This window comes from Tupaia chinensis, unplaced genomic scaffold (genome assembly GCF_000334495.1).
Source record: "Tupaia chinensis unplaced genomic scaffold, TupChi_1.0 Scaffold000276_2, whole genome shotgun sequence".
Classification (NCBI taxonomy): domain Eukaryota; kingdom Metazoa; phylum Chordata; class Mammalia; order Scandentia; family Tupaiidae; genus Tupaia; species Tupaia belangeri.
This window is the reverse complement of record NW_006159759.1, coordinates 714529-723248: the sequence shown is the minus strand read 5'-3', so window position 1 is coordinate 723248 and position 8720 is coordinate 714529. Positions and strand designations below refer to the sequence as shown.

The 8720-nt window shown below is 41.3% G+C and overlaps 1 pseudogene; it reads right to left on the bottom strand.

The window, feature by feature from the left end:
* Positions 1–276: 276 nt before the first annotated feature.
* On the bottom strand, positions 277–1234 carry LOC106735026 (60S ribosomal protein L10-like; annotated as a pseudogene).
* Between the last annotated feature and the right edge of the window lie 7486 nt (positions 1235–8720).

The window sequence follows — 8720 nt, the reverse complement described above, 5'->3', positions numbered from 1 at the left end:
TTTTCAAGCTGCTGGGTCTGAGTTGAACTGTAGTCAGTCATGTGGAAGTCCAAAAACTTCACCACCACACAACCTGCTGGCCCCATGGTGTATTCTAAGGGAAAGGGGAGCTCAGGTGGTGGAGTAGTGGCAACACAACTGTTCCCTCATGCAAAAGGTGCTGAGCTCCTGGGTATGTACGTGCATGCCTGTGATCAAGGCTGGTTGAGACTGGCGGTGGATCATGATGTGAGGACCCAGTTGGGACTGCCTGTCTCTTTTTTCTGGAAGAAATAAATAAATAAGCTATAAATTAAACTAATAATAATGGGAAAGGGCCTTACAGGTAGAGAGACTATTCTTTGCAAAGGCATAAATGCATGGGAAGGTTTGGCATGTTTGGAGAATTGCAAATAATGTTGCATGGCTCCAGGGCAAGAAATGTATGATAGATGGTGGAAACCATGCAAAGTCGGATCATGAAAGGCCTTAGCAGCTCAGGTAAGAAGTTTCCTTTCTTTTTATTTTGAACAGAAGTAAGATTTATTGGTGAGCGTGATTAAAGAAGAGACAGTATACTGCAAACCCTCACAGATGCAAGGCTCGTCACTTGTCGAGGGGACCACAATTTGGTCTGTATGTGACACCACAGCCATCGGGGATGAGCTGCTTTTCAACCACTATGTCTGCAAGTTTATCAGCATTTGGTAAAGTCCCACTTCGTTGAGATGTGGATCGTCTGGCCAGAGACCCTGAACTTGGTCCTGAATAGGACCTAATCACATGCCCCTCGTTCTGCAGCTTGGTGTGGATGGATATGATAACCTGGCCAGTATGGACCCTGGCCACCATGTCCTGGAGCTTTCCAAAGGCACCCCTCATACCTGTCTGGAGCCTGTCAGCCGCAGGACAGGACAACATCTGGTTGATGCCGATGACATGGAAAGGGTGGAGCTGCAGTCAGACAGGAAAGCCATCATATGATGTTTGCACAAATATGAGCAGCTTCCAGGGCCTCTGACCAGAGCTGTTCATATTCAGCTGACACCATGTGGTCACAGAGTGTTAACTCATCCACTTTTGCCTTCTTCTGGCCCAGGTCAATGATGCAGATCTTGGCATCTAGGACACCTCAACAGCAGCTTGACTTTGGTTATGGCTTGTTCTTACAATACTGGTAACACCAGGCAGGGTAGTGGCCCAAGATGACACCAGGATCTTTGGTAGCTAGCAGACAACAGCCTCTTTTAATCATGGTGTCAAGAGAAAAGCACAAAAAGCTTCCATTTTATTTTATATAAACATATATTATAGATTTAAGGATTCCAGGATATTCATCTTCTTGTGACCTCTGCCATCTAACACCATGACTGGCACAGAGTAGGCGTTCTATTTATATTTCTTTAATAACTGAAAAAAAAATAGGGCCAGCAGATGCCTTGGTGGCTAAGGCGCTGGACTCTCACACGGCTGACAGTGGTTGTGTTTTGGACCTGGTGGCTTGTTTTTTCACTCTCTCCCCTCTCTATCTCTCTGGTGAATAAAATAAAATAAAATAAAATAAATGATTATTATTATTTTGGTAAAAGATATTCTTGCTATAGGGTACATGTGCTTCCCAGAGAGACAGAGAGAGGCACAGATACAGAAAGCAAGAAATCAACTCCCAGAGGGAATAGCCACACTGCAATCCCCTCTCCTCCATTCTCTTCTAAGGATTTTGGGCACACATACACATGCCTGGTGAGAATTTCGAGGCACTGGATCCGGGACTTGAACTGCAGTTGACTACATGGGAGTCTAGCAACATAACCATTATGACATCTGCTGGTCCCAAATAGATGATTATTTTTAAAATAGTTTTTGTCATCTTTAAATGATAAAATTTGGTTGAGGGAGGTTTGAAAAGCTTGTGAAAATGTGTATTATAAGGAAATTGTATTGATTTCTTTTTCTCATCCAAATAAACTCACATACTTTAATTCCATTTCTCAAAAAACTTTTTGAAGTCCCTTGTATAGCTAAAACTGAAAATTAAATCTAATAAAATTGGCAAACTTATTTCCATCTATTTGTTATTATTATGTTAATACCCAAACAAATCCAGACACAAAAGAAAGTGGGCAATTACTGGAAAGGTAAGGCATTTGTGGGACACAGATATGGTTTATTATTTGTTGATGAGGACGTGCGTATGTTCTCAACTGGGCTGGACTGAGGTGTGTGTCATGCTGGCTAAAGTCTCTTTACAATCTAAATGATGTATAGTGATGAAATGTATAAATAATAATTAAAAGTAATAAATAAAATTATAAAAATATGTAAAAAAGAAATAAATTCTGTAGTGGACACCAAAAACAAACAAAATAAAAAACAAAACAAAAAAGAAAAAGGCAATTACTTCTTCCCTTCAGTTTTCTGCCTGGTTTAAACATTTAAAAAGTCTTTCATACTTCCTTAAAAAGAAGAGTTTATGTTTTTTTAATTAAAAAAAGCAAATAGAGGCCTAAATATTAAAGGCTGAAAAATAATTCCATCATTAACTTACATTCCCTCTGAGACTCATTGCACAGTAAATTAGTTAATTACAAACCTTCCAGCAGTGTTTTACTCCATTATGGATTACTTTGGAAAAAACAAATTTGATTTTTTCCTCTTGAACAATGAGTGGTTTATTTTAAAGTAGGTGAAAGGTAATGTGAAAGGGAAAAAAAAACACGCCAACTTCACAGATGTAGTTTAAAGTTTGCCAAGTACTTAGAGAAGGGTTACACTAACTTCAAACGCCTGGAAAGTATAATGTAATTGAGAACCCAAAGGTCTTGTTTCTCTTTCGGCTTTTTCACTCAACCCCTGCAAACCATCAGCATAGAGAGCAGAGAGTTTCAGAGATCACCTTCCCTAGTGGAGCACAAATAAGGAAAGAGCAATGCAATGAAATGCACATGCTCCATTACTTTTGCAAACAGATTGTGCTGTTTGTCCTTGGATAAGAATTTTATATTCCCTGCTGAGTTTGAGCCTGTCTATGCCCTAAATTATTACACTGCTCAATTCAAGCAATGGTTCAAAGCCAATGACAGTGTGCAGAGCCCCCATTTCTTGGTAGGTGAAACATTCATATACATATGTTTTTCTTTCCCTTTTTCTTTTTTCCCTTTTTGCTATAGGGTGTGTGAACTCACTGGAGAGAGATAGGGAGAGAGAAGGAAAGTGAGAAAGCACCCCTCCCCCAGGAGGGATGGCCATGCAGCAATCCTTTCTCCTCTATTTGCCTCTCAGGGTTTTGGGCATGCATGCACACACACCCAGAATGCTTTTCAAGATGTAGTGTCCAGGGAAGACACAAATAAAACTGGCGCAGAATCTGGGACTTCTACTCAGATTTTAAAAAATAATTATTTAATTTTATTATCATTAAATTTGTTAGAGGGCACGTGCAGTCATTGAGAGAGAGAGAGAGAGTGAGAGAGAAAGCTGCCAGATCTGGGACTCAAACTGCAGTTGGCCATGTGGGAGTCCAGTGCTCCAACCATGCCATCTGCACATTCCTTTTACTATCTATTATTAAGCTTGAAAAAAAATCTGTGGCCAAGAATATAAATAAGACAAACCAGGACTAAGTAATACAACTATATTCACATGGAAAATTCCTGGGTTTGTATCCTAGAACCTCCCTGAGCATACCAGGTTCGGGCATGTGATCTGGGCCAGATGAGACTGAAATTAGATCACAGATTCTGCTGGGAGTGCCTGTCTTTTCTCTGTCTCTAAATAAATAAATAAAAATAACCTAAATTATAATTTAAAAAAAATGAAACATAATGGAAGCTAACACAACCAGTGTGTGTGTTAATTTGCTAAAGGGCATGTATACTTGCTGGAGTGACAGAAAGAAAGAGAGAAAGCAGCCTCCGTGGAGGATGTTCACGCTGCAATCCCTTTTCCTCCATCTTGCTCCCCCTTCAGAATTTGGGCACGCATATATCCATGCCTGCAGTGTCTATCAAGCTACCAGGTCTAGGACTCAAACCGCACAGTCGGCCATGCGGGATCCAACTGCCTTACTCACCGTTCTATTGGCTAGCCCCATGAACACTTCTTTTTTGTTTATTTGTTTTTAATTGCTAGAAGTCATGTTCCAGAAAGACAGAAAGATGGGAGAAGGAGAGAAAGCACTCCTCAACTGGGAATGGTCATGCCACAATCTCTTCTTCACTATTTCTCTGTCCTATCAGGATTTGGGGAATGCATTCACATTCACTGGAGTGCTTTTCAAGCTCCCAGGGTCAGGATTTGAACTGTAGTTGGCCATGAAGGAGCTGGATCCCTTGACCACCCCACCATGGTGCCGGCCCTCTGTTTCTATTAAACATTACCTGGCACATAAACTGTTCCTGGATATAAATACTGAATGGATGGATGATGGATGGATGAACAAATAAATGGATGAATGAATAAGTTCAAATCAGTTGCCACTAGAGGGCAATGTTTACCTGAATCTATGCTGGAAATTTTCACAGCATTTAAACATTCCCCAGGAAGGTAGTTGCAGTATCTCAGGGTCACATCAATCACACATGCTTAATCTCTCTGATCCAGCCCCCTCATAGCTACTCCTTCATCCCTCACCAACCTTCTAAAGAGGGTGGAGGAAAAAAAGAAAGGTGGAGAATCATGAGACTCTTCTCTTGGTAGTAATCTTAGATATTATGTGTTCTATTTCAATCTAAAAATATTTTCAGTCCTACAAAATGAGGGACAGCCCGGCTACAAACCCCACAGAGGTAATAATATAGCTCTCAGCAATTGATTTAGTTCAGATGTCTCAAACTTCGGAGAGAAAAATTAAAATAATATACTGAGCTGCTTGTACACTGAAAGAAACAAAAAAGCGAATTAGCAAAAGCATGAACTTTCTGCAACATAGACTTAATATCTCTGCCCTAAGAACATGTGCTCCATATAGTTTCCCCAGCCCCCAGCCTGCTGGGGCTGATTCAAAAGATCCATTTCTACAGGTACATTTCCTTTTTACTCCTGGAGAAATTGTGAGGTTCCCTACTTTGTGCAAATCAATTAGCTCTGACATTTTGATTCTTAAGCCTGACTTCAGTCTTTATTTGGTCTCAGGTCCAAATGATCAGGATCCCCTCAACCCCTACTGTAAGTGACAGGTTTGTTTTAGTTTTTTTTTTTTTTTTTTTTTTGAGACAGGGTCTCAGTACCCTGTACAGGCTGGCCTTGAACTTACAGTCCTGCTGCCTCAGTCTTCTAAGTAGCTGAGGCTACAGGTGCACCACCACACTCAGCTTTCTTTTTTTCTTTTCTTTTTTTTGGGGAGAGGTTTTTTTTTGTTTTGTTTTGTTTTGTTTTGCTATAGGATGCGTGCGCTCGCCAGACAGAGAGAGAGAGACAGAGAGACAGAAAGCGAGAAATCACTCCCAGGGGGGATGGCCACGCCGCAATCCCTTCTCCTCCATTCTCCTCTTGGGATCTTGGGCACGCATGCACACACACCCAGCGTGAATTTAAGCCACCGGGTCCAGGATGCAAACCGCAGTCAACTACGTGGGAGTCCAGCGACATAGCCATTACGCTAACTGCTGGTCCCACCCAGCTTTCTTTTTTTTTTGAGAGGTCTTTACTATAGGGTGCGTGCGCTCACCAGAAAGACAGAGAGAGACAGAGAGACAGAAAGTGAGAAATCACCCCCCAGGAAGGATGGCCATGCCACAATCCCTTCTCCTCCATTCTCTTCTCGGGATCTTGGACATGGGTGCACACGTGCCCAGTGTGAGTTTAAGCCACTGGATCCGGGACTTATACAGGAGTCAACTACGTGGGAGTCTAGCGACATAGCCATTACACCAACTGCTGGTCCCCCCCACACCCAGCTTTTGACAGATTTCTCTTTTAATCTGAAAGATTCTAGCTGCAAATCCCATTATTCCCTTCATGGAACTCACCAGCTGTTACTTTTTGTCTAGTCCCAACATTTAATAGCACTAGAACTGCTCTGTTCTATCTGGTCCTGTGTAAGTCACACTCCCATCCTTCCAGCTAGTATTTAAAACATACTTTCCACACAGAAGTAGGGTAAATTCAACCAAGCTATATATCCATTCCTTCACTAGGCATTTACTGTATGTACATTACATAGAACTAGGTTCTATATTTGTCTACTAAAAACAAGGCTTTTGGGGCCCAGCAGGTGGTATGGTGATTGGGCCACTGGACTCCCATATGGCTGACCATGGATTGAGTCCTGGACCTGATGGTTTGCTTTCTTTCTTTTTTTTTTTTTTTTTGGAGAGGTTTTTTCTATAGGGCGTGTGCGCTCGCCAGACAGAGAGAAACATAGAGACAGAAAGCGAGAAATCACCACCCCGGGGGGGTTGCCACGCTGCAATCCCTTCTCCTCCATTCTCCTCTCTGGATCTTGGGCACGCATGCACACGTGCCCAGCGTGAGTTTAAACCACTGGGTCCGGGACGCGAACTGCAGTCGACTACATGGGAGTCCAGTGACATAGCCATTATGCTAACTGCTGGTCCCATGGCTTGCTTTCTCACTCTCTCTCTCCCTCTGTCTCTCTCTGGTGAGTGCGCACACCCTGTAGCAAATTAAAAAATAGTAATAGTAATAAATAAAATTAAATAAATTGTAATAAAAAATTAATAAAAACAAGGCTTTTTATGCTCTCAAACATTGGATATGCAATCAGATAAAGTGTCGTACAATAAAATACATTAAGTGGCTAGCTAGGTGGTGGCATGGTGGTGATACAACACTCTGCGGTACTGGCCCCACCTGGGAAGGTCCCAAATGCACTTACAGGGTATCGTTAGTTGCAGTTTAGTTATAGTGTTATTTATTTTATTTCTGGTTGTCCAAATTTTTAGCCATGAAAAATTAAAAAAATTTTTTTTTCAGAAATTGTCTTATTTGTATAGTCATGGAAAATATCTCATTTTAAAAAGTAACATTAAAAAAAATGGTAAACATATTTGCATGGCCTTTCTCACTTCCATATCTGCTCCTATGCTCAGCCCTGCTCACTCAGGCCTGGCTACCCTGGCTGTCCTCTTGTCCCTCACAAGCACTAGCCTCATTCCCCTTCAGGGCTCTGTGCCTGCTGTTACCTTCCATCCTAACACCATCCTCCAGACCACCCCACATAGTTTAACTCAAATATCAAATATCCCTGGAGGGCTACCCCATTACCTATCCAGAATAGTCACTGCTCTCCCTCCTATCCTGGTTTCTTTCAGAGCACGTCCACTGTTTGTGGCTTGTGCCTTGTCTGCCCAGTGGAACTGGGGTTCTAATGCCTGCCCAACTCACTGAGGACAGCCCTTGCTGTGTCTTGTTCATGGATGCATCCTCAGTTCCTAGATACGGGCCTTGAAAAGACTTAAATGGGGCTACCTGGTAGCATGGTGGATAAGGCACCAGATCCCACTGGATTGAGGTCCAGACCTAACAACTTGAAAAACATGCTGGGTGCATGAGCCCAAAATCCTGAAAAGAGAATGGATAAGATGGGATTTTCGCATGACCATCCCCACTGGAGATTGCTTTCTCTCTGGATTTGGGCAGATTGTATAATTTCCTACAGTAAATACTGCTGGCATCTCTCTTACAAAGAGTGTGTTTCAGGCAGACCTTGGGTGCATTTCTCACACATCCTGTGGTAACTTCTTTGCAGTCCACCTCCTTATTCTTACAGAAGGTATGCTGCCAAAAGAAGCAGGAGAGGTTGCCTGAGCCTGTGAGGGAAGGAAATCCCCGGAACACCTAGAGGCAGTCAAATAGTCTTCTACTCCAATACCCTCTTGGTCATGGCCTTATGATAGTCTTAGATCCAATTTTCGGAACAATAAAACCCTGAAAGGACATTTTTAATGTCCTAAGCAACTTAGAAAGACTTATCCTATAAAGGAAATGCCAAATTAATTATGACCAAGGTTCTGAACCATGTCAAACAGATCATGTTCATAAGGCTGTTTAAACTTGTCTCACTATATGTAAGGACAGATCTACTATACAAAGGGAGTTCAAAAAGTTTGTGGAAAATAGAATTGAAGTACAAATTTGTTTTGGTACAAACCATTTTTGAAATGTGTGCATAGTTTTTCCATAACACACATTTCTATGAACTTTCGGAAGACCCTCTGTACTATCTGGTGCAGAGAGTGGTACTGGAATAAACAGGAGGGTAACTCTTCTTCGGGAGTTTCCAGAACCAAATAGGGCCATATTTTCTTTCCTTTGTTACTATATGTACAACGTCACACCTTCTATGCTTGTTGCCAGGTGGACGTAATTTAGCACAATTCTATTCCATGAACATTATGTCTTAACATGAGTCAGTATAATGCTGAACTGGAGTCCATATAAAAAGTGATTAACCACAAAGACAAGTACAGGCGTTTAAAAAGTTGAGGCACTGGGCATTAAAAAAAAAACAAAAAACAAAAACAAAAAAAACACAACCTAACATTCCCTGAAAACATCTTGACCTTTTATAACTAAATATAATACATGGTTTCATACTTAAGATGAAATTATGTTCTGAATTGACTTCAAAATATTTTACTTTCTCTTTTGGGAGTTTCATAGTCTTTGCAGTTACATTAACAAAAGGAAAGAAAAGTAAAAATACCACGAAACTTTAGATTCTTTTTGGGAGTTTCACTTAAAACAAAACAAAACTTCTAACAATCCTGAACCGTTGC